Source organism: Anastrepha ludens, chromosome 6, assembly GCF_028408465.1.
Source record: "Anastrepha ludens isolate Willacy chromosome 6, idAnaLude1.1, whole genome shotgun sequence".
Lineage (NCBI taxonomy): Eukaryota > Metazoa > Arthropoda > Insecta > Diptera > Tephritidae > Anastrepha > Anastrepha ludens.
The window spans coordinates 99046196-99073820 of record NC_071502.1 but is presented as its reverse complement, the minus strand read 5'-3'; the positions used below and the strand labels follow the sequence as shown (position 1 = coordinate 99073820).

The 27625-nt window shown below is 38.4% G+C and overlaps 1 protein-coding gene across 5 annotated transcripts in view; it reads left to right on the top strand.

The window, feature by feature from the left end:
- Window positions 1-2958: 2958 nt before the first annotated feature.
- LOC128868237 (putative fatty acyl-CoA reductase CG5065) overlaps window positions 2959-27625 on the top strand; it is a 177579-nt gene continuing 152912 nt past the window's right edge. The window contains exons 1-2 of one of the 5 annotated variants that reach the window (XM_054110085.1): window positions 2959-3211; window positions 3963-4141. The gene's annotated coding sequence lies outside the window, so the exon portion shown is untranslated. Of the gene's footprint in view, window positions 4142-22886; window positions 22904-27625 lie in introns of those variants that run through there. The other 4 variants (XM_054110086.1, XM_054110083.1, XM_054110082.1 and 1 more) reach the window with 4 other exon arrangements.

Here is a 27625-nt window from a genome sequence, read left to right as displayed (position 1 = left end):
TAAAACTTTAGAAAGTTTATTGAGTTTTTCAAAATTTTTTCATATAGTTTAAAAGTTTAATTTGATCGGTTTTGGTTAAAACGCGAGGAATAATAATATTATTATTATTATTTATAGGAAATATCTACAGTATAACCCTAACTTAATTAGCACACTGACTACTAGGGCCTTCAGTGCACGAGGAATAATAAAAAAAAATTAAATTAAAATATTTTAAATCGAGAAACAACGTAAATATTTATGCTTCTCCGTGCTATGGGCTAAAGGCCCAAAAAATGGTAAAGAGTTTTCCAATAACAGGTGTTACAGGTGAATGGATTGCGCTATCGAGAGATGATTAACAATTTTTTATGGCCGGAATTGTATGGTATTGATCTGGATAACGTTTATGGTATTTTCAACAAGACGGCGCTACGTGCCTTACAAGCAACGAAACCATTGATCTTTTACGGGAAAAGTTTCTGGACCGTGTTATCTCTCGAAGAGGTGATCACAATTGGCCAACGATATCTTGTGATTTAACACCTTGTGACTTTTTTCTTTGGGGCAACGTGGAAAAAAAGGTCTACGCCAACAGCCCAGGCTCGATACAAGACCTCAAAGATAGAGTTCGTGAGGACATAGGGCAGCCACTTTGCGATTCGGTTATGGAAAATTTCATGAAAAGAATATTGTCCTGTAAGCGTACTCGTGGTGGTAATTTGCCTGATGTTATTGTAGTTTCCACTATTAACGGCATACCTTCCTCTTTCTTTATAATCAAAGTAACACCTCTTATTAAAAACCCCTTTATTCCTCGTTTGCTTGAGATGGCAAGTACTTACAACTCTAATTACAATATCCGTATGAACTTATCCTTCCTTACTTGTTTATTGATGATTTGAAGAACGTTTGGCGCAGAAAATAGGCCACAAACCCCCCCAAGATAGTTGCACCGGATGCTCCGAAGCGTTCCAAATATACTAACTCTTTTCCAGTACTTAACGAAGTTTTCAGGTTCTTATTGGAGAAAATTGTTGGATGTATGAAATTCCATTTAGTAGAAATACTTGGGTAGTTAGCAGAGTTTCGAATACGTTCATGCCCATACGCCCGCTCTTTTCAAAACCCCAGCTGTCTTTGAGCCTGAACATTCAGGCAAACAAATTGTTCATATAACCAGGCTTATCGGTGTAATATGACAGATTACATCCACTAGATGTGATCTAATCGACTCAGTGATTGCAACATCCTGTCTCGCCTTAGCTGTTGTGGACTGTTCATTATTGTAGAGAAATTTAGAATTACGTCTAAACGCATTTGCAACAAAACAACGAACCGTATGAAATATCGGAGATATCAACGCCTTTTTCATCCATGAAATGAGTTATGAGTATTTTTTTCTAAGTATTTTCTTAGAGGAGATACTTTTTACAATGGACCATATTCAACCTTCAGTTTAACTCCGCATCATAATAGCACCAGACGATTGTGAAAGATATTGATAATTTAGAGAAGGTTGGTTGAGGTTATAACTTTTTCCTTCCGTTCTAAGTGTAGCACGCAAAACTTTCTTCGATTGAATTTAGCTTGAAACGACTTCTCATAAAAATCAATCGCCCGACTTCACTTTTATAGTAAACTTTTGAACGTTGAGCTTCCATTTGGAGATTCCTGTTTTTGCTAAGTCAATTGCTTGCGTATATTACGTAATTTTTACTACAATCTGGCAGCACATTTTAGGTGTGAAAGCGGCTAACAACGATGGCCGATGACAAACCGCATTGACATAAGTACATATTGTACATCCATACCTGTACATACAATATGTGGCAAACAAAGCATGCGTGAGACCAAGCAAATATCGGCGAATGAACGGACAAATTAATGTGTGAGCGAATGAATACGAGGGTACTCTACCAGCAAGTCGTTCAAATTCCAACTTTACACACTAAACGATGAACCGCGTCCCTCCATAAACCGAAATTGGGGATAGCACACACTAGCGCTCACACACACGCACTCTCATGCATACCACACATCGCATGGCATGTAGCTGCCACGCCGCGTTGTGCCATCAGCAGCGCTCTTCTCGCACAACGCATGCGCTTTATTGAGACGACCTTCCAACTCATTATCATTAATGCCTTCCATAGACACCGACGATTGCTGCTTTGACCTCGCCTACGGCTGGCTGGCTGACAGCGATGTCACCAAATCTGCACGCGACCGCTGCCTGTCTATCAACCAGCCGCAAATTTCTTACACGAAATCCAAAGCAATGACAATTGAATTGAGTGGTCGCACGCATAGGCGCTTGCTGCTGAGTCAGCGTTCTCGCCAGAGGAGCCCGGTCGGCGGCTATTCGTACCTACAATTATAAGTACATATTATGAAACCATTAGGGCGGGTGATGCATGCGGCAGCAACAACACGAATGCTATACGGGGCTACCAAGTTTGACATATGTAAATTCATGCGTGTGGACCGAAAGTGTGGCATGCAAGTGAAATGCTCAATGAGTACCAACAATGTGGACGCCCATTGGGTTAGGGGTGAAAAGAGACTTGAGCGTGTGTGTGTCATTACGGACAAGCCACAATTGTAAAGGGTGCAGAAGTGACAAAGGGCCGTGCCGATGGCAGCTTATTGACTAAATAGCGCTCAAGTAGTCTACAGTTGATGAGAGAGAGAGCGCGCACGCGAGAGCTAAAATGTGAGTGACTTATGCTAAGTGAGCGAATTTCGGATATCTTCCTTGTGTGTACATATGCACACAAATGCCTATGCTATCCACATAAATGGGGGAGGTGGCGGTGGTGGTGCTGGTGCTGGTGAAGATTGCTCAGCGCAGTGCAGTGGTGCTTTTGTAGTGACATGTGTATGTTGTTTGTGTGAGTGTGCGTGCATTTGGTCGCAAGAATATTTGAAGAGTGAAAATTATAGGTTAGCAAGTGTCGGCTGTCACCCTTTACGATTCAGTATTGGCGTGTACTCGACACATACGGAGCAGCAGCAGATTTTCACGGCGCAAGCGAACTGAAGAAAAAACTATATTGCATAGCGGACGGTCAGCGCTGTGTCTGTGAAAAATCAGCAGCAAAAAAACACAAAAAAAAACCGTAAAATAACCTAAAATCAAGCAATGTAAATTTCGACTGCAGTGCGGTGGCCAAAAACTGCTGTTTGACAAAATCTGAGTTGATTGTGCGGAGTTGGTAGGGAGAAAAAGGTGTGAACAAAAATTTTTATTAACGGAATTTCAGTGGTGCTCTAGAAAGTGTGTTGCTGAGAAAAATGTGTCTGTGTGCTGCTGAAAATTAGTTTTTTTATGATACAAAATTTTACAAAAAAGCTATGGCCAGCTTCTGCGGTGAAAAAGCAGACTGAAAAAGTGTGAAAAGCGGCTGCAAAATTTTTAAGCAAAAGTGCGAAAGTGTGAGTGTAAAATGAGAAATAACTTTTCTTGCAAACCGAAGAATGTGTGAAAGTTAAAAAAAGAGACTTCGCAGGAAGTAAGCGAAAATTGGTAGAGCGGAGCACGAATAGGAAACGACAAACTAGTGCAAGCAGGCATTGAGACGGTAAAACCGTAAAAGGCATATAAAAGGAGAAAAAAAGAGTTGGTAGCAAGTAGTAGAAAAAAGGAGTAGAAGCCGTATAGGAAGAAGAAGAACAAGCAGAAGAATTGAGGGAATGAAAAGGGAACAGAAATTGAATGTGAAGGGGAAGTAAGAAAGCCAGCGCAGAAAGTAACCAAAAGAGGAAGCAGGCAATGAAGTTTACGGTACATAATACGAAAGTGATAAGAAGATAATACGCAAGTAGCAGACGCAGGAAAATAAGTTACTAAAAGAAAGAGCTAATAGGAAACCAGAAGAGAAATAAAGGAGTAGGCTTAAAAGAGTAGATCAAAAGCAAAAAGGAAAAACCCATATAGGACGCAAATATTTAGAGAAATAAGCTAACAATTTTATATATAGAAAATAGAACAGCAAAAACAAGAATAAAGAGGAATACCTCAATGCTGAAATTGCAGAAAAATTTACAAGTTATTGACAGCCGCAATAGAAACATCAGTAGAAACCGTAGTAGGAAATCGGAGTCAAATTGGAGTAGAACCTGAGTCGCAAGCAGCCACAACAGCATTGGCAAATAATGAGTAAGTACAACATGAGTGGATAACTGTGCTTCTGCTTCTTCTGTGAGTGTATAGGTGGGAGTGTTTGACAGCCGTTTGCCGCTTTGCGGAAAAAGGCGTGTAAATTCTGAGAAACAAGGAAGCTGCCGATACTACTCCTTATTTAATAGAAAGGAAAGACGATAAAAATTCGTTTGACAACCGTGACTTGACTGGCTTTATAGGAAATTTTCTGAGTGGTGCAAGGCGTAAATGGAAATATAAATATAAGAAAAAAAAATAATGCCGAAATTTGTGAAAGTGATTTGTGAAAATTATGGTTTTTAATTCCCACACTGAGTTTTACGTTGCACGTACGTTTTCGTACGACAGCTAATACTTCCTCGAATGCAATGCCGCACGAAAGCGTATGACAGAGACCGTTTCACATTAGACCTCATCATGCGCTTTCAAACGAATATTAAATGTTGTTTTTGTGTGCTTTTAGACTAAGCTGATAGATATTAAAAAAAAAAATTTTTTTTGATACAATTCTCATAGCGCTATGATGATTTTTCGGTGCCAGTTTTGTTTTACAGGGTCATGCATGTGCATGTGGCATGTAAAAGCAATTATAAAATCCAAAATAAGCCACAAAGGAGAACAGTGATCGCTCAGAAATCAATATATAAATATATTACTTTCACTCCGCTTTCTAACAGAAAAAACCCCGCTTGGCTTTCGGTGCAGATTTTCGTCAAATCCGCCTGGCATTCAATGTGCCACCGGAGTACATTTTTAATTGTTATGCTGCAATCTACTTTAGGCTCAATTTCTCCTAATATTTATATGCATACGTCGTGTTTTTACAACAAATTTAGCAATTTTTAGCACCGTTTCCAACTTGCAACTAGTTTTAAAGAGGGCTTCACCAGAAATGCACTGGAAGGATTACAAACTACTTATGAGCGACGGGCAAAAATTGCGGTTTTCACTAAAAGTAAAGTTTTAATTTAGAGAGAGGCAACAAAAAAAAAACAATACTACATCTAGATGAACATATTGCAAGAACCATTCATTTTTAGTACCTACTAACTGCCCTGTAGGTGTGATGAGTTAGGAAAAAAAGAGGAATATTTATCACTGGGAAAACTTCCCAGGCGGCTAATTCTTCCGCAGGAGTGTTGATTACTGATGCACCAAGATGTCTCAGCCTTAGTTATGTGAAAAAATAACCATTGACAAGAAACAGCTGAGATGATTCCACTTAAAGAACTTCTACATAGCGGCCATTAAGAAAAATTTGGTGCGGTACTACATTCTGCTTTAGAATATTATTTTGTATAAAAATTCTGGAAAAAATGCGAAATAAATTCTAAACAGCCCAAATACCTTTGGTCCATAATTCTGTATTTTCAATAATACATATTCCCCTAATACGAGTATAACCTTCTGTAAAGTGTGCTGTTTTTTTCATTATACCTAACATACGGTTCTCAGCATTTGGCAATTCAGACTTTTGCAACATATACTCGTAGAATTTTGAAATATAGAATATGTCACAATACAAATTTTGCACCCAACCCAAAAAAATGTGCTGAAAAGAACATTTTTCAGGTGGCTAATAGATTATTTCTGTTAGATTCATGGGATTTTGATAATGTTTCAGTCTTAGCCTCACGAGATCAGAACCATTGATGAGACGATCTCACATTCCTGTTAGGTAAGATTAGGGTAGCCTGGTTGGTAGCAAGCCACGCATGGGCCTTTTGGTCCCTAGCGATACCAGATGGAGACCGACCTCTATGAATACCGAAAGTAGACATCATGTATGTAGGATGTCAGCGCTTTTGGCGAATTTAAGTAGAGCTGGGAGCTCCGCGTTTGAGACATCCGCCAGACGCTCAAACAATGGAGCTCCCAGGCATTTTAAACGCGTTATTAGTAATGCCGGACAAACGCACAGAAGGTGTTTTAAAGTTTCCTCAACATCCTTCCTGCATTTCCTGCATTTGTCCGCGTTAGCAATCCCTACTTGTACGCCTTCCTGTTAACTGTGGTTCCATATTGATGTAATATGATATAATTTGTGTCGTTTAGGTCGATGTGGCAACAAAATGGTGCGGAGCGTTAGTTGGATTATGGACGAATCGTCACTTAAACCAACCAACCAATCAGGTCGACGTACACACATTTGAAATTTTACGGTTTCTGAAGTGCAATTGATTATTATGAAGTACATTTTACGCTTCCTGAAATACAATTAACTATTCTGAAATACATTTTACGGTTTTTAAAGTATAATTGGTAATTCTGAATTACATTTCACAGTTTCTAAATTACATTTTACGATTTCTGAACTACAATTAACTATTCTGAAATACATTTTAATGTTTCTGAAGTACATTTTACAGTTTCTAAAGTACATTTTACAATTTCTGAAGTATATTTCAGTATTTCGGAACTACAATTAACTATTCTGAAATACATTTTACGTTTTCTGAAGTACATTTGACAATAAAGTGAATTTTATATTACTATTTCTGAATAACATTTTACAGGTTCTAAAGTACTTTTTATGATTTCTGAAGTGCAATTAACTATTATAAATTACATTTTACAGTTTCTAAATTACTTTTTACGATTTCTGAAGTATATTTCAGGATTTCTGAACTATAATTAACTATTCTGAAATACATTTTACTGTTTCTGAAGCACATTTGACCACTATGAAGTGAATTTTACGATTTTCGAATTACATTTCACAGTTTCTAAAGTACATTTTACGATTTCTGAAGTATATTTCAGGATTTCTGAACTATAATTAACTATTCTGAAATACATTTTACTATTTCTGAAGTACATTTGACCACTATGAAGCGAATTTTATGATTTCTGAATTACATTTTACAGTTTCTAATGTACTTTTTACGATTTCTGAAGTGCAATTAACTATTATGAATTACATTTTACAGTTTCTAAATTACTTTTTACGATTTCTGAATTACAATTGGCCATTCTGAAGTACAATTTACAGTTTCTTTGACCCTTTTCGAAGTACTATTGGTAAAGGTGTAAGTGCTGAATTGTTACAGTTTTTTCGGTATAGGTATGTGCATATGTATAAAAAAAAACATATACATATTTATAAACCAATTTCGAGCATACTTTTATTTCATATTCATATTTTGTGTAACTTGTTTTGTTAAAATTTTTGGTTCAAGAGCTTTTTTCTGTTTTTTTTTTTAATTCTCTTTTATTAATTTAGTTCGATATGAAAAAAAAATAATAATATTCGCTGAGCGAATGAAATATGTTTTGAGGAATGAGCAAAAATTAAGAAAAAAATTGTCTATATAGCAGCTAATGACCGCGTACTGAAAACGAGTGTCATAACTACCTGGCACGCTTTATATCATTAAACTAGGTCTTGGAAGCACACCATTTTTTTTTTTGTTTTTTTTGTCGCGGGGGAAAAATAAAAATAAAAAATGCTAAAATTACATTTTTTATTTTTATATTTTCCCTCTCTTTTGCGTTTAAAACCTTAAAATACGCGACAAAATTACAAAAAAAAGGTGTGCTTCCAAAACCTAGTTTAATAATATGAAATTTTCTTACTTAGTATAAAAAAGCATTTAATGGCTCTATAAGCGTTCTCTAAAAATATTTTATTGGTGTAAAATCTCAGCAATTCACACAATCCCCTTTCTACCGATTATTAAATTTTCGATATTCGAAACTCATTTTTAATATTTCTCAACTTCGTGCAAATGAAAAGCGACCCACTTAAATGTAAATGCATTACTATAAATTTAATTTTAGACACATCGTTGATATTATTTTAGCTGAAAATTGATAACTTTACACTCCAAAGAAATCGATAGTTTACACTCAAACGTCACATTGACCTGCATGTGGAAGCAACTCCCTTGTATTTAATTTCTATCGAATTGCGTGAAAAGAAATTATTAATGATTTGAGCCTCTGAATTTGGTACCTCGCTCAGGCTGGGCTTCTGAATTTTAGATTCAGAATTTTGAACTCTGCATTTGAGCTCCAGAATTAAGGCTTCTGAACTTGGGTCTTTGAATACGAGTTTCGGAATTTAGAAATCCTAGTTTGAGCTTCTAAATTTTAGTATTTAAATTTGGGTCTCATAATCAAGAGTTTTCTTTTCCAGCTTCAGGCTTCAGGTTTTATAATTTAGGCTTCTGAATTTTGGTTTTAAATTTGGGGTTGCTTAGTAGAGCTTCGGAATTTTCGTCTTTAAGTACGGGCTGCAGAATTAAGGTGCTTGATTTTGAACTTCAGAACCCATTTTTCATAATTTAGGCTTCTGAATTTTGATTTTTAAATCTGGGCCTCAGAATTAAGGTGCTTGATTTTGTGCTTCAGAATTTAGGGTTCCTAATGTGGGTTGCTGAATTTTGGTCTTTAAATTCGGGCTTCAGAATTTGGCATTCCCAATTTGAGCATCAGAATTTAGGATTCTGACTTTTGGTCTTTAAATTCGGACTTCAAAATAAAAGCTTTTTAATTTCATCTTCCGAATTTAGGCTTGAGAATTTAGGCTTCTGAATTTTGGTCTTTAAATTCGGGCTTGAGAATCCGATTAGAATTAGGGATCCCTAATATGAGCTTTAGAACGTAGACTTCAAAATTTATGCTTCTAAAATTTGGTTATTAAATTCGGTCATTAGAATTTGGGACTCCTTATTTTAGCTTTATAACTTAGGCTTCAGAATTTGGAGATACTCGGCTTGGAGACTCAAATCAAATGAGAATAACTGACATAAAAACATTGGCGAAGCATACGAGGTGGTGCAAACAGAGGAAGTAAAACTACATTCAGCTTCATAGTGCAACAGTGGACGGATTTTTTATTCTAATTAAGCTGGCGGAGGTCCGTTATTGTCTGCTGAGCAGCGAGAATAACAAATAGGCCATTCATGTGAAAGAAGAACATATTCGTGTATGCATATACATATGGACATATACATACATACATATAAATAAGCACAATTGCATTTTCAGTATTATCGGCTGGGCAGTACTATTTTTATGCTAATGCTGCCAAACTTTTTCACACTTGCAAAAGAAAAAATCAAAAAATTCGTAAAATTTAGAAAACATAATAAACTCAAAATATGTAGGTACATATGTATGTAGTTACCTCAGTACAAATACTCAACATACATACATACACGAATATATGCATGTACACAAAATACGTGGACCACGCTAGAGATCTACAACAAAAAAGGTATTTTTAGCACAAGATTTCTATTCTACAGCTCCGTACCCATTGCCAAAGCAGACGCATGAGGCTTGATTATAGCAGCAGCGTCACGTCACCTCATAAAGCATCGCACTTGAGGCGTTTAAATGCCTTTATGGTGATACAAAAAAGAATACGAAGGGGGAAAAAGCGGCACGGCTGTTGGCGCATTCAAAAAAAAAAAACACAAAAAACATAAGAAAACCAATCATTGCAGACGTAACATACAATACATACATACATATGTGCGTATATTGAGGATTCAAGCAGATAGTTTCGTGTATTCTTGGGATCACAGGATTTCGGTCGCTTTTAAGACCCAAAAATCCCGGAATTGTATGCCAACAATTGCGAGATTTTCGGGATTTGCAATTTCATACGTCGCATAGGAAATGGAGATAGAAACACCCGGTTTTATAGTAAAAAAGCAACATTGAAAAGCACTTTGGGCTTACAGGTACAGCACTTTTGTGACAGCAATTAGCTGTTTTTTTGCATTCAAGGTTCAACTCCTCAAATGAGCGAAATATTAATATTCGTGTGGTATGAAATAATAATAAAATGCATAAAGTGCACGGCCATCCACTTTAGGCATGAACATATTTTTATATAAAGGGTGGTTAAATTTCAAGAGCCGATGTTGAATGTGAACCACACCTAAACGTCAAGTTTTTTTCTGCATTCCATTCGACATTTTTCATAGGCATAGAACCTCAATTATGCCTCAGCGTCATCGAAAATTTCGACCATCGGACGGAGGTGTGCCACCGAGGCCGCGGCGGCCATTTGGCCAATATTTTGTTCCACACGTAATTGAACTATACCAATATTATAATAATAAAGAGAAATGACAATAATTTCCTAAAAAAATTGTATTTGATTCAAAATCTACACCGGCCCTTGAAACTTAGCCACCCTTTAAATAGCAAAATATAGCTCTGAAGTTCTAATTTCAAGTTCAAACCACCAGATTACAAGTCCACTGCTTTTGTATAACACAAACTGGAGTCATAATACTGCGCTTCCGTTTCCGTTTCCTCCGTTTTTGCAATGAGCTTTCTTGCACCTTTTTTAAGCAGATAGGTACACGCTACATGATTAAATGCACATAAATTTAGTTGTCGTCTTTTGTTTTGTTACTAATTTTAACTATACATAAAAGATTACATACATTTTCTCATCTCCCTGTGTGTTGTTGAACAACTACCTCACCGACCTTTCTCGCTTTTTCACTTTCCCCCACTAAATCCACGGCGACCCTCTTCACCACCTGGACAAAGGAGGTCAAACTGTCCCTTAAGGTAAAAGACGATGACACACCAATACCGACAGTAAAAAACCCCAAAATGTTGCTCTCCTTCTCAGCGCACACAACCGCAATGTCCACTAAAGTCCAAAACCGCAACAAGGTCCTCAAATCGCTTGCCGGCCGCACTTGGGGCAAAGACAAAGAACTGTTGCTATCGACATTTAAGGCAATTGGTTGGCCGGTTCTAAACTATGCAGCGCATGTCTGGTCACCTGGAACTAGTGAGACGCAGTGGATAAAGCTACATATATGTCAAAATACTGCCATTCGGGCAGGGACCGGTTGCCTCCTGATTTCCCGGGTTCAACACCTACACAACGAGGCACAAATGCTCCCAGTAATAGAGCATAACAAACTGCTCAGCAAGCAGTTCCTGCTGGTATGTTACCGCAGGTTTCACCCCTGCAGACACCTGCTTGAGCCTGAGCCGCCTCCCAGGCACGTCAGGAGACATCTCTTAGACTACGCTAACGAAGTCCCGGACAAAACTGACCGCAATCTACTGAACCAGACAGGGTTTAGACAGTCAATAAACGACATTCACCGGGAGACCGTCACCACCTTTTTAAGCTCCCGTCCTGTGAATGCCGTAATCGGAGTCCAACCTCCACCTACAGCAGATGAAGAGCTCCTGCTTCCTCGCACGACACTAACCACCTTTTCACATGCCCCCTAAAACCGACTCATCTAATACCCCTCTCCCTCTGGACCCATCCCTACGAAACAGCATGTTTCCTGGGCCTACCCCTAGATGAGCTAGACGAAGATGACAGGTTATATACCCGACACTGGCGGGGCTACTATTACTGTTAACAAACAACAAACAAACTGCGTGTTGCTCGGTGACGGGCGAGATGCTAGAAGCAATTTGAGGGTGATTTTCTTTGGTTTTTTGCGTTGAGCTTGTGAGGCACCCAGGCTCCCAATTTTTCGCAGTAAATCCCATTGAATGAAAGTGACTGAAAATCGTTTTATGATCGCAGTTCATTTTTTCCGTCAATTCATGACTTGTTTGGCGACCGTTCCTCCGCTCCTTCAAAAGAGATTTGAGACGTTTTTCATCGAATTCAGAAGGCCTTCCGCTTCGGGACATGTTACCGATGTCAAACTCGCCGTTTTTGAACTTTGCAACCCATTTCCGCACTGTAGACTCGCCTATGGCACAAATGTTTCAGGCTGCTTCGGCAGTTTTTTGACCTCCATGAAATGCAAAGAAGCGCAGGTGTCGAAAATGTTGATTTTTGCCTCCTGGGTATTCCATTTCTAAGCCTCAAAACTCATAAAAGGTTAACTACCTTAAAAATACATTTAAAATAGTTTTGTAAAGCAGCAAAAATTTCTATCGAATGCATATTTACTCTTTGCCAAACAACAAACAAATCGTTGAACAATAAAAGAAAATATAAAAACGCTATGAAGTTATTCCCCAACCCAATATTATATGGGAGAGCAATACATTCATATTAATTCTAAATCCCGAAACCAGTCCCGAAATACCGGGACTCATTCCGGGATCCGAAGATTAATATAATTACAGCACGAGAATACCGGGATCGGGAAATGAGAAAAAATGTCTTCCCCGGGTGTATACTTGTGCACACACGCATGGCCATGTATACATACATATGTATATATGTATATATGTATGTATGTATATACGCCTATGAGTGTACATATGTATAATAGCAATTGAAGCTATTGCAGCAATGCAATAAAAATTAAAGTACTAATTAAAAAAAACAGTACATCAAATCAAAACAAATAAATTTGCAAGCAGATTTTTTCTGCTGATTGCTCATTTTCCAGTTATATAATACGAGCTCGCACCAAACCTCGCAATTATTATGTCATTGCAATTGCCATTGAAAAGTGAAGAAAACAAGTAGCGACAAAACAAAATGCAAAATTATGAACACGAACAAGCACATTAATAATGTACAAAAGCAAAGAACCTCAACTGTTTTTCAACGGACAAACTCGCCACTTCCGCTTTGAGTTCGCAACGAAAAATACAAACATACACACATCCACACATACTTTGCCAAACAAACTGGCAAGCTGCTAGGCTACATAATCGTATGGCTGCTACTGCCATCCTCATCCTCATCACATCGCTTCGCATGGCATCTCATCTCATCACATCACATCTCAATTCATTTATTATTCTACCTCTTGTTCTTACGCTTTATTTTCCTTTTCCATTGTGTGGGTTTCTGGGTTGCCGCAAAATTCCGCTTATGAAATTCTTGCACAATTCCTCGAATGCGGCGACATGTGCGATTGTACGAGCATCAATACAAATACGCATACTTACAGAAATGATTACATACATAAATATATGTATATGTATAGGTGTAGATATGTACCTGCAAATCTTACGAGCATTCATAGAACCACATCATACTAGTCTATTCCATTTTCAACCACTTATGAGTACTTAATTCAGCACAGTTTCATTTTCAGTTTCGGTTACTAGCATTTTGCCGCCCCCACCAGTAACCAGGCACAATGTGGCATGCCACCATACATGGAGCAACTACATACACACATACATACATATAACAGATGGGCTGAAAAGTCCCGGGCCTAACAAAGACATCACATGCTTTTTTGTTCACAATTTGCTTTATTCATCAACGTCATTTCCATCAAGAACAACGCAAACATTTCAACGGCGCACAGTGCGGCCGATTCCCGAAAAGCTGGCCAAAACTCAAAAAATTAAGTAATTGATTAAAAATTTCTTACTCTTAAAATTTTGAAAATCCACCCCCTTCCACCCCTATTGGCCACCCCCTCACGTGAAATAGCGTATATTCAAGAACATAATCAAGATGCATGTAAATTTATATGTTTTCGGGGTCGCTGATTAGCAAGTGGTAGCAGCTGAATCTTGTTTTATTCAGTAACCATTACTTTTTTGAGTAACCTTTAATAGGTTTCAAAGCAGCATATGACGGCGTTGTATTACTATACAGTTTGAAAACTCAAATTTTATAAAAAAAATTGCAAAAAATGTATCTACGTATTGCTGCAGCTAAAAATTTTGTGTCGAGGTATTGATATGTACTAAAGATTTCTCGTATTTTACTAACCTTCCGAAGATGATTCCATTTGGTTTTGTTCAATTTACTCCATTACAAAATCTTTCAAATGTGTACAACTTTCACTATTCGTCGGCAGTAGTACGATGCTCAAACGAAGGCCACGTTGCGACTGAAAATACAGAGGATACTTAGGGTACAGGACGTTGCTATGAACGGTTTTCACTACTCAAGGCATTACTGTAGCCAACCCAAAGACAAAAAAACTCTATCTAGAAACTTTTTTTTCGACTTTTGGCCAGCTTTTTCGGAATCGGCCGCACTGTGCGGCGCTCTAAAATTTCAATACCAAATTTGTAGAACGATTTATCTTTTGTCTCAAAATAGGCCTCAGTTTCAGCGATAACCTCTTCGTTCGAGCGAGATCTCTTACTAGCGAGCATTTGTTTTAAGTCTGTGAAGGCGAGTAGTCGGGAGCCAAATCTGCCGAATAAGTTGAATGTGGGAGCAATTCGAAGTTAAAGTTTCACAGAAAAGTAGTGGTGACACGGTGCGTTGCCTTGATGAAACAAATTTGTTTTCATCTGCGGACGTTTCGGACAATTTCGGCCTACAAACGCTCCAATAACGCTATCCAGTGTTGATCGTATTTCCCTTCTCAAGATAGTCGTTGCATATTACACGATGCACATCCCAAAATACTGAGGCCATAACCTTTCCAGCCGATTGTTGTGCTTTCTGGCGCTTTGGACGATGACGATCGTTTCGATTCCAGAGTAAAGTGATGGATCCATATTTTATCCGGTTTCACTGCTCCAAATCATCAACACGTGCTTGTTTTTGGCCAAAAGTGAGCAAACGTGGCACCCACTTCGAACAGAGCTTTCTCATAGGCAAATGCTCATGCAGGATAAAGCCAATATTGTGGGCAAAAAGTAAGGTTAATTTGGTTGTAAAATGAAGAATCTTTATTTATTCTTGTAAATCAATTTCACCCCCTTCAAAATAATCCCCTCTGGGTGAAATACACTTATGCCAACGATTTTTCCAATCCCCGAAACATGCCAAATAGTCCATTTCCGGTATAGCCATCAGCACCTTCTTCAATTCAGCTTTTAACTCCTCAATCGACTCGAAACGCGTTCCCCGGTGTGGTCTCTTGAGTTTTGTGGGAATAGCCAGAAGTCACACGGAGCCAAATCAGACGAATACGGTGGTTGCGAAACAATATGCGTGGAATTTTTGGCGAAATGGTCTCGAAGAACGAGTGCAGTGTGAGACGGCGCATTATCGTGATGAAAAAACCAAGAGTTGTTGGCCCATAATTCTGGTCTTTTCAAACGAATTGCTTCACGTAAACGACGCATAACGCTCAAATAATATTCCTTATTAACAGTTTGGCCAGGTGGAAGGAATTCATAGTGCACCACACCACGAAAATCGAAAAAAGCTGTCATCATGACCTTTATTTTTGAACGACTTTGACGTGCTCTTTTCGGTCGGGCCTCGCCTTTAGCACGATATTCGTTTGATTGGTCAGTTGTTTCAGGGTCGTAAGCATAAATCCAAGTCTCATCTCCCGTATTGATGCATTTGAGCTTGTCCTGATAGTCTGAAAGCATTGTTTCACACACATCACTCGACGACTTTTTTCCAAGAAATTGAGAGTTTACGGTACCAAACGAGATTTGACTTTCCGTAGGCCCAAATGGTTTTTACATATCCTTCTGATATTCCGATCATTTCAATAAGGTCTTTAACAGTCAACCGACGATTTTTGAGCACTAACTCTTTCACTTTATTGACGTGTTGGTCATGTGTTGACGTCGATGGTCGTCCGGAGTGCTCCAAGTCATCAACACGTTCTCGACCCCCTTAGAAGTCTTTGTACCACTTAGAAACATTTTTCTGCGACATGGTCGAATCACCAAATGCCTTCTGCAAGATGCTAAACGTTTCCGCAGCCGAAATTTCATTCCGCAAACAAAATTTGATGGCACTTCTCTGCTCAATCGAATCAGACATTGTAAAAATCGAAAAATGCACTCTTGGTCGTTTGGTAAACACAAGCGTAAAAATATTACTGATAATGACATTCACATGAAAGTTGGCCCAGATGTTATTAACAGTGCTGCCATGTCATGAAAACAATAACTAGAGCGAAAAAGATTCACCTTACTTTTTGCCCACAGTTCTCCTGATATCTTTACAATGTCAGCGCACTCACGCAACTTCACTTTTCGAACACTCAGAACGATTTTGTGGATTTTTTTGATGTTTTCTGGTGTTACCGCCTTATTTGAACGTCCACTACGTTGTGCATCAGCGGTGCCTCTACGACCACGTTTGAAGTCCCCGTGGAGCGAAGTCCCCGTAACACTTTTCAAGCCATTGCTTTGCTTGAGCGATATTTTTTCCCATCAAGAAGCAGTGTAAAATTAAAACACGAAATTCTTTTTGATTGATTGTTTTGAAAATAACAAAAGTAGCGTCACTCTGAGCACAATAACGCACGAACTAATGGATAGAATATTATGAAATTTTAAGAATTGACTTCTTAAGTTTAATATTAACTGAAAAAGCGATGAATGCAATAAAACTGGTGAGTTAGGCCCGGCACTTTTCAGCCCATGTGTTACTTGTGTTTGTATGCATAAATACCATCCCCCTTAACCAGTGGTCGCCTTTGCGCTGCTGCACGCCTTGTCCCACATGTCGCTACCGCAACTTAATCGTTCGTCCGCTCAACCATTTTTAGTTATATTTTTCAAAGCACACACATTGTCTTTCTGTGCTTTGCATTCTTTCGCAGGCTCGACTCTGTTCGTTTGTATCTTTCTCTGTGCTGCTTTCTGTCCATCTGTAATGTGTGTGGCGATTTTTGTATGTATGTGCCCGTTCGTTGTTTGCTCGCCGCTCGCTCATTCATTCATCCTATGCCCTCAGTGCTGCAGCATCCAAGCTCACTGTTGTTGCCTTCAATTTTCAATCGGCTCTCTATGGTGTTTCAGTGTTGCTGATAACTAACATTCTCACTCACAATTAGGTTGGTTAGTTCGGGTTGCTGTGTTACCTGAAGTACCACCGAATAGTTTGCAGGGTTGCATTTTTGGTAGCGATGAGTGATATTGTGGATTTACGAAACTCAGCTAAATTGTCGCATGGTTTACTTTCAAAAATGCAGCAATGAAATCTGCCTTGCCTTCTTCATTTCACTTCTTTCCCAGTCGCTCTGCTTTGCTTAAAAATTCCAATAAGTGTTGAGATTTTTTTAGCGAGACTCTAACTTTGAATCCGGTAGCAGAAAAATAATTCACTACAGAGTCAAAAAATATAAAAACTCTTTTTAAAAAAATTATTTCTGCCACTTTTGTCCATGAAAAAAAACATACAAATTTTTAAAAATTAAATTTTGATCGGAAGTAGCCCACCAAGACTTCCATGGAGCTTAGGTCCCTACTTATCGCTGTCCATTACAAAGCTGGTATCCTTTCGATTGGAATAAACTCCTTTGTTGTGCACCAGTGAATTGATGCATTGTTCTGCTAGAAGTTTCAGAAACCTCCGTAGAGGTTCCCAGCAAATTCCACCACCAAATGGCTGCATTTGGCTTGGCTGGTATGAAGTGCAGCGTGCACTTTCTAGCAAAAACTGCCTAGTTAATTAGCGATCCGCCACCATGATTTCGTTTTTAGCAAGTTTAGCTGGTTTGCTGCACGTCACGCCAGTATTTATGATAGTCATCCGGTTCGTTCAAATTAAATTATTAAAAATTTTCGTCAACAAATACCTAATGGGTGCTTATTTCCCTTCGTCGTGTCACGTGTCATACCAAGCTGATCCTCAAGGCTGTGGAGTTACTCAGTTAAGAGGAGAGGAATCTCAGCTCTCTCTGAGCACTCAGGCAGCATTAAGTCCACTGCACTGCTCTCGGATTCGCTTTTTAATTATCTTTAAATCTACCCAACCTCCGAAGAAATCCGAGTAGATCTTTCGGTGCCAAAGACCTCAAGCCTGAGCCGAGCGAAGGCCGGGCAGACGCACAGAAAGTGATTCGCCGTCTCATCCTCCTCTCCACATGCTGGGCAGAGTGCAGTGTCTGAGAAGCCTACCCTTTCCAAGTGTTCCGCCCATAGAAAGTGGCCCGCCATCAGTTCAACCAGCTGTCTACAGTCTCTTCTGCTTAATGACAGGAGGATCTGCGACAGTCGGACTTGCACACTAAGCTTAGTAGCAGATTAGTTCGGACTAAATAAATATGGATTGGCAATAAAAATTTTAAAGCCCTTTGCAACATGTAATCGGCTCAGGTCTACTAGCGTGGACCAGCTATTTCATTCTTCAAGTACCCAAATATGAGTCGCAGAACTTTTCAGCGAGATCACTCGGATGAACAGAGCCGCGTGAGCGGTTTTCGAGTTTCGAGATATGAATTTGACTTAATATTTGCTTGGATATCAGAGTAAACAAATATTGCGCCTGCTCTTCATTCGCTCTTTAGCATATCCGCTGTTCTCATAGCTATGGTCACCAACTCCGCCTTGGAGACAGTGATTTTGACGCTAAGGTAGAATAAGAAAGAACTCTAAAAAAAATCAAAATTCACCGAACAACAAAGAAGGAAAAAACGAACCACTGCTGCTGGCAAGCCTTCCGAACCATCACTGCGTCGCTTTGATCGCTGAGGGAGTACCAATGAAACTGTTTTCTGAATTTTAACTCAAAAGCCTTTGTGTAGATTGCTGTCTAGAGCTCTTCCGCTATCCACCCTCACTTCGGCGCTGGGTGAACAACATGCTCTCCGAGTCTGATAAGATATTATCTATCTATCAAAGCACTGGGCTTGTTCTTATCTGATCTATGGTCAACCTGACCAGACTCTTTTTTTAGTATGAATTCGTAATAGTAGCGTAGAAAAATTTGAATCACACTAATGACGTGGCCGACCAAGTCTGGATATATTTCAGTTGCTCATTCAACGAATTTCTATATCGATTTCCTGTTAATCGGGGAATTCGAGACGAATAAAAATTTATTGCCTAAAAAATTACTTCGCAAATATTCCCTGCAATAAAAGTTTGAAGTAAACCAGAACATGCGAATGTAGATAACAGAAATCCTACTACTCGTACAAGGCAATATCTAATCTGCTCGAGGTGCTACCACTTGAGCGGTCATTTTATGGCTGTAGTTTATTTAAAAATTTTATTAATGTCAAAACTGTTCACGTATTAAAAATTACTCAATCTTACGCTCGTATATCTTTCATACACATATTTTTATGTGGGGGTTTTCAATAAGGGTGTCCAATTGGGTGGGTGGCTTGCGTGTTTATACAGAAATAAAAATGAACCAAAATGTTCAGATAGAGGGATGATTTTATATGATTTTTCCAATGAGATTGCCGATCGTATTTATCCCTAGCGCTCACTAATTTTTGGTTCAATTTATATGTATTTAGATAAACGAAGTTTTTCGACAAGGTTTACTTCACCGCAGCCGAGTGGATTTGTGCGTGACTACTATTTGATAGATTCGAAACCATTTGAGGCTGTAATACATCAAATTATAGTATTTTATAGTAACTGTAGCATCTTGGGGCAGGCTAGGGCAAGCTTTTGAATGTATCTCCCACCAAAACGATTATCATAAAAAGCCATCTGTCATTCGAGGGCGGCCTAAATTGTAAGCGCATCCATTTTAGGACAATATCAAGACGCACAATACAAATTTGAGGAGAAGCTAAGCCAAAAACCTAAGAAAGGACTTGCAGTTATAAAGATGAGAGGGGACTAACAAAATTTCGATAAATGAATGATATTTTATGTGTTTTTGAAAAATCTAAAAATGGTATTCGTTTTGTAAAAATCATATGATGTTTCATTCTAAACATGAAGAAAATCGGTAAAAAAGGGGATGAGAATGCAGGGAATTACTGATGAAATGTTGGCAGAAACTTCGCTATCAACGGAGCGAGAAATTCATCATACGATCCCTTACTATGAAAAAATCCTGTGGAAATGTTCAGTGAGCCCCAAACTGCGCATAGAAATTTAGAACGAATACAGCATCTCTTAAGACTATTTGTAAGACGTTTCAACGACAGTCGGTTTTACGTTACTGGGACGAACGTCACTGATTATATTCGACCAAAGACTGTCACTGCAGCAGTGTAGGGAATGTTTATGACGCTAAAATAAGAACAACAACCATTTGTAAGTGGTACCAAAGATACCAGATTGCACATTTTTCAGTGGAGGATAAGCCTCGAGAAGAACGATCAAAATTTTCAACCGACGAGATATAAAAGGCTCTGATGAAGGCATAAATTAGCAAAGGTCTACGAATGAAACAAGAAATAATAGCTAATGAATTCTGCTTGAAGTCGAGAGAGGGTATCCCGAATATGGCACGAAGCAGTCTCACGAATTTTGAATGAGAATCAGAAAGAAGCTTTGGTTCGATTTGCTCAATATTTCCTCGGTAGGTTCGAAAACGGAGAGTCTAACAACTTTCATATGATCGTAACATGCAAAAAAGCTAAGTTTTATAAATTTGAAGTGGAAACCAAACAGCAGTCAATGGCTTGAAGCACACCTACTAAGGTCAGGCAATCAAACAGTCAGCTATGAAAATATTGATCTCGGCTTACTTCAACAGCACAAAAACTGTAGCTGTTAAGCCACTAGACAATTTCATCCGGTAGCTGCCAAATAGTATAAAATATATACTGCTTACAAAAAGTGTGCGAAAATTTGGTAAGGCCTAGACAAAAAGAGAAACTCGGTCGCTGCTTTTTACCCCACCTTAATGCGACTGCTCGTACTGCGAAATGAGAAATTTTCTTTCACTTTTAGACATCGCAGAGATTCATACGTCGGCATCTTCATTAGAGCCGGAACCATGCGATTTCGGGTTACTTTCAAATTAAGTTTCTCAAAAAAAAAAAAAATTTAAGGGGAAAAACTTGAGGGGTAAAGTCTTCGGTGGTGATACAGAGCTAATTACTGCGGTTAATGTAGAAGCTAAGAAACTACAAAAATGTGATTTTGAGTACTATTTTCATGTTTCTGAGAACTGATTATCTACAGATTAAAGAAATAAAGGATGGATAAATTTCAAGGGCCGATGTTGAATGTGAGCCACACCTAAACGTCAACGACACCATTGGACTTCTTTTTTAGGAGTTATTTGAAAGAAAAGGTGTACGTCGATAAGCCAGCAATAATTCAAGAGCTAAAGGATGAGATAATTCGGCAGATTAACGGCATAGAACCTCAATTATGCCTCAGCGTCTTCGAAAAATTGGTCCATCGGCTGAACGTGTGCCCCCGAAGCCATTTGGCCAATATTTTGTTCCATGCATAATTGAGCTATACCAATATTATCATAGTAAAGAGAAATGACAATAATTTCCTAAAACAATTCTAGTTTATTCAAATTCAACACCGGCCCTTGAAACTTAACCACCCTTTATATTGAAATTAATGGGGATTATGTGGAAAACAGTTTTCATGTTTTTGAGGACTGAATCTACAGATTAAAGAAATATATTCAAATTAATGCCGATTATGTAGGTAGGTAGGTATAGTGGTTGTCGGTTGACACACCTAGGCCTGCTGTAGCCCCATTTTGATGACACCAGGGCTGTCTCATCTCCTCACTCTACATTGTCCTCATTGAACTAACCTGTGGCCTTAATATATCTAACAAGGCTTGCTATTTTTATATTGGCTACTTCTGCCAAGTTATGCTGATTATGTGAGAATATATAAAATAATGAAGATTAAAAACGAAAAAAAAACATGTTTGTTTCCATGCAACTAAGAGAATTTTGTTTAGTCTCCTTTTATATGTATGTAGATATGTGGCTCCAAAGGTGCCAGAAAGTTACTACTTTGAGTCTGTACTCAATGAAATGTTAGTGAATGAGAGCTATAGTTTTGTAAAAATCACTCATGTTTGAATTATTAAAAAAAAAAAATTTTTTTTTGCACATTGTTTTTAAAATCCTTCGACTTTAAGTTATTGAAAAAGAAAACAAAAAAAAAAAATTTTTTTTAATAAAAAGCTGGACAACTCCTATTGGAGAACCCATTATCTTCTCCACTATCCGGCTTATTTGCGCACACGTATGACAAATACATTTATTTGCTAAGACTATCACTTTCGTTGATAAGCGCTTATCAGTCTGAATACTTACCAATGCTTATCGAAATTTACAACAGTAGGAGTCAAAGCCATAATTATTCATACAATTTCGGTCAAAGTAGAATAGAAGAAGTTCTTTTATAAGCCACACATTCATACGCACCTACTCGAAGAATGTGTGAGTATGCATACATATATACATTAATACACACACATGCGGCTGAAAAAGCCGGTTGCGTGCAAAACACACAACCGCTCAATTGCAGGCATAGGAAAATTACTAGTTGAGTGAAAATGTGCGAGCGAGCGAGCGAGCTACAGAGAGTGTGAGCATCTGAAATGGTGCTTGTTTCGAGTGATTGTAGTGCAGTGATTTGAGTGCATTTTTTCATACTCTCACCAAGAGCAACTTGCTGGGTAGTGGAAGTGTGTCCACGGAGAAATTATACTCGTATGTATGCATAGGTATACTATGATAAATCAAAGAAAGGGTGGCAGCGTGTAGCGTTGTGCGCGGAAATAACCAAAAAAGTAAAAAATGAAAATGGCAGACAAGCTAAGAAATTTTAGCATTGATTTTCAAGGCAGTTGATGTCAAAAAGGCGGCCGCTACTGCAGCACGTCCGGCAGGTGCGCGCACACGGGAGAGCAAAATATCGAAAAAATCCAAAAAACAAAAACAAAAAATATTGAACTGCTGCAGGCAAACAGGCATATTTGAGAATAATTAAAATTTTACTTTGAAATCAATTTGAGTTGCTTGAAATGTGTTTGTAGAAAGACAGAAAAAAAAAGCAGCAAGTCTCGAATACCAATAACGAAAGGCAGCGCAGTAGACGCGGGTAATTGAGTGTAAGAGTTTTGGGAAAGTGAATGAATTTTTTTTTCGCCACAGCAAAATCAAGCCAACAAATGCCCAATGAAGTGATAAATAGATAAAGTAAAGCAGTGACATTGAGACAGAGCCGCTTACAGGCGCGTGTATGTAGTTGTCCATGGGCACATGCATGGGCATGCAAGTAAGTACATGTGTGTGCGCGTGTTAGTGTTACTTTCTGATACTTTAGAATACGCGACTTTGAAAAACGTGCTTTGATTAGTTAATACTCAGTTTGGCATTGCTGCCAAATCGTATGAAAACAGCAAACAATTGGAAAGAACAGCAAAAATAAGAGAATTAACAACAAAATTGCACCGCATTCATACAGCGCCTCTTTGCATAAGTGTGCAATTGAAAACAATTTTCGCCGAAATTTCTGTGCATTCTAAGCGCAACTTTATTGATTTATTTGCGCAGCGCGCTGACGAAAAGCAGTTTAACAAAATAACAAAAAACAAATCACGAAAAATGTGTGATAGTATTTAGAAATTTTATTATGAAAAAAATTAGGCAAAAAAAAAAAACAACAAATACTTACCAGTCTATAAGCTTGCATTCCCCCGAAAAAAATCAAATCAAATCAAAGAAAAAATTGCCCCTACTCTACTCTCCTTCTTCCCTCTATCTTTCAAACATAGTTTTTACTGCGTTACGTATACGCCAGGCTGCACCTCAAAGTGTAATGAGCAAGTCCGGCACGCTGTGTCGTTGGCACACGCACAGCAGCCGAAATTTTCTGGACGCATTTACAACTTTTACATAAAATTGCCGAAACAGCTGGCGGCTAATGATTTTGCACGCTGCCTCATTGCGTTAGTCAGCAGTTTGTAGCCGTTTTTCGCTTTTTTCTTCTTCTAGATATTAGTAACTTATTCCCTATAAGGCGGTTGTTGTTGTTGTTGTTGTTGTTCGCGTTATCGATGCCGCCAACGCGTCGTCAAATAGGCACTTTTGAACTCATGCTGCTTGTGTATTGTGTGCTGTTGTCTGTTCTTGTTTCGCCATAACTGTGAGTGGTGTTGTAAAAGCAGAACCTGCCTGTGGTAGCTGTTGGCGGCTCATCGGTATGATTCATAACTGAATGTTAAAAGGCAGCAACAAAACACAATTGTTGTGTAAATGCAAAGGTGCGTCTGTGTGTGTACATATATTTATATAATAACTGGATATGCTGGTGCATGGGGTGTTTGCAGGTGTATGCGCGCGAAATGGGCGAAATATGAAGGCACAGAGAATGGATGACATGTGTTGAAGTTTTCCGAAAAAAAAAATTTATATATAACAAAATATGATTAATATAAAAAAAGTAACTCAACCATGTGAAGCGAAAATGAGGAATGCAATTTTAGTAAACAGCAAATAAATGTTAAAGAAAATTAAAAAGTGTCGGTCATTAATTCCTTTCCTCTATAAAAATGTAATAGCAACGAGTCTCATATTTTCAAAACAGTTTTGCTTTGTAAGAGAGACGCCATAATCGAGAGAGACGCCTTAGTCAAGCATTCGCTTGCCTCGCGGCCTAAGCTTACACTGCGCATGAAATATCGCACAATTGGAAAACATTTTCGAAAGTGGTCGTCTCTCAGCAGGCAATAAAAAACGACCTGAAGGCGGCATAAATAATGCAATTTTTTGTTTAATAATGTTTACTTTTTTGGAATATTATTTAAAGGGTGGTTGAACTTCAAGGGCCGATGTTGAATGTGAACCACACCTAAACGTCAAGTTTTTTTCTGCATTTCATTTGATATTTTTTAATCTCAGACTAACTCAATTTGAACCATGGAAAGATACACAGTCGAACAACGCGTCAAAGTTATTCACGCTTATTATGAAAACGGGCGTTCAAACCAAAATGCATATCGCGCACTTCATCTTCAGTGATGAGGCGGATTTTCACCTCAGTGGATTCGTCAATAAGCAGAATTGCCGCACTTGGGCGAATGATAATCCAAGAGTGATTGCCGAAAAACCAATGCATCCACAAAGAGTAACTGGTGCGTGGTGCGGTTTATGGGCCGGCGGCATCATTCGGCCGTATTTTTTCCAAAATGAGGCCAGTCAAGCAGTTACTGTGAATAATGTTCGCAATCGTGAGATGATAACGAACTTTTTATGGCCCGAATTGGAAGATATGGATGTGGACGATATGTGGTTTCAACATGGCGGTGCCTCTTGTCACACAGCTAACGAAACAATGGCTCTTTTGCGCGAAAAATTTGATGGCCGAATAATCTCACGTCGCGACGATGTCAATTAGCCGCCAAGATCATGTGATTTGACACCGTTGGACTTCTTCAGAAGAACACCAACATTAACTGCAATCGCAGGCAATGCTACCAGATGTTAAAAAAGTAAAGCTAAATCAAACTGAATGAATTATTGAACAAATTTTTCAAAAATGTGTACTTTACAAAATTATAAAATTACTTTTAATTAGAAAAAGCTAGAAAAATGCCATGAAGAAAGAACTAAAACTCTGAGACTAAATAACAAAAACAAAAATACTAAAACGACGTAACTCATTGTCAAAGTCGCTGAGCGGAAAGTAACGGTACCACGATAGGTGCCATCTCATTATTCTTTCCATCATGGCCATCACTGCTATGACATTTTCGCACTAAAACTCATTAACGCATCCGCAGGAGAGAGCAGACTGGTCTCCGCTCTTTCAGCGTGACATTTATTGGTTCCACTGGCGGTTGAGGCCTTTTGTGCTCGTGCAGGGTAGATATCCACTCACCTGGGTGTCACAAAGCTCAATAAAAGAATCCGTTCCACAACCTAAGTTACATTGTCGAGAAGGTATGTACATATCTGTAGATAGCTAAAAATTTTATGAGTTCTACGTTTCCCTCATTTTACAATAGGGATTTTGATGTCATTGACAGTAAAATTAAAAATAGACGCACCAGCTATAAAATTTTTTGGCCTCGGTAAAAGTTTAAATTAAGAACTCCATTTATTGCTGCATTGATTGAATGCTTTTTTGCATTCCCGGTTAATGCTTTAATTGCGTGCAGGTGTCAAGCGCTATCATTTTTCAATATCATTTTAGACTTTGTAACTTTAGATAAAATTTCAGTCAATATAATAAATAATGGTTCGATATAATAAATTAATATTATTTGCTTTTTTCAAAAATCATTGCATGTTCTGATAACAGAAACCTATGACCGTAATTTGTATGCCATTTTAAGCACTTTCCCCCCCAAAAAGAAATCAATCAATTTCAATTACTTGCACCAAATAAACGAGAATCAGTTCAGTTATCGGCATAAGTGAATAAGGGCAAAAACGGGATTTTCAACGAACGCGAATTTCGCATAGTTTTTCTTCGAATTTTATAGCACTTTGATGGGCAGGGTTAGGTAAAAAACGGTTACTTAACTCAGCACCATATCGCACATTGGCTTAATTTCAAGATAAAAATATGTACATTTTTCCTTAAATATATTTACATACATATGTATGTACGCATATACTTACTAATATATACATGCATACATATATTGACATAAATTCTATCTATGTAGCACCTTAGAATTTTTTCGCATACGATTTCTCTTCAAACCAACTGATAACCGTAATCTTTCTCAACGTGGCACCACGCACTCACCGAAATGTGTGTGTTTACTGTGTTTGCTGTTGTTGTTGCTATGGTGTGTGGCATTTTATTTTCATCGCCGTCCACTCAACGCTGTCCTCTATCTGTTGCGGTTTATGTTATTGCTTTGCTTGTTCTTAAATTTGCACATTTTATAGCAACCAACCCCCTTCCCTGAAGGAAGGAAGAACGAACAAACAAACAATGCGATTTCCTGCGCCTAACGCCCAACACCCAACGCCCAACTCAGCCGGCGTTCGCAGCAAAAATGCATTATGTCACTTTTTATTGACAACAATTATCATTGAGATTGTTGTTGTTGGCGTGCTGGTGCTGCTATTTTGTGTTTGTTTGCTTGCCTATTATCGTTCTGTTGACGTTGCTGGCCGTTGACGACGTCGGCTCTTTAGTCTAGTTGTCTGCTTTACATGTCACTGCCAGAAGGCCATATGATGCGGCACAGTGGAACGAATATGTAAGGAAAATGTTTAAAAATATTGTGACAAAATGGAAGCGGTAGTTTATGCCTCCGACAAAGGCGGCAAATTCATTATTTGCAGCGATAGTAAATCTGTAATGGGCGCTCTATTGAACCATTCTAGCGAAATTCCAATAATCACTCAAATCCGAAATAATATCTTATCAAATAAAAATTCCATAAGCATCATGTAGGTTCCGGGCCATGTCGGAATACAAGGCAACGAGTGCGTTGATGCTAGTGCCAAAGAAGCCGCCCAAGAACCAAGTGAACATTTTACCATCAAAGATATTCGGCAAATTATACTAAAATCTCTTCTGGATACGTACAATGGTCAATGGATTAATTGCCAACACCACTACAAAAAGTACAATCCTACTGGCATCAAGCCCATATATATCCTACACACAAGTCTTCTCAGAAACTCAAGATATTTACACGACTTCGAATCAGTCACACTATAGCCTCCCATTTTCACATCCTAAACGGCACAGTTAAACCAAACTGACCTTTTTGCAACTCAGACGACTACACGACAACATACCTGTTCGATACCTGCCGAGGATGGGAATACACTAGATATGCAATTAATCCTAGCCTTGAACTTTCGAATCTACTCAACAACACAGATGACAATAGCATTAACTCTAAAAATTGTGTTTTTAGTTAAATTTGTAGGGAAGTCTTTTGTTCCAAAATTTACTCGATAGGTGGTGCTACAGTATGTACGGTCCGATTTGACGCTGATTTTGACGCATGTGCCAGCTGCACGAAGA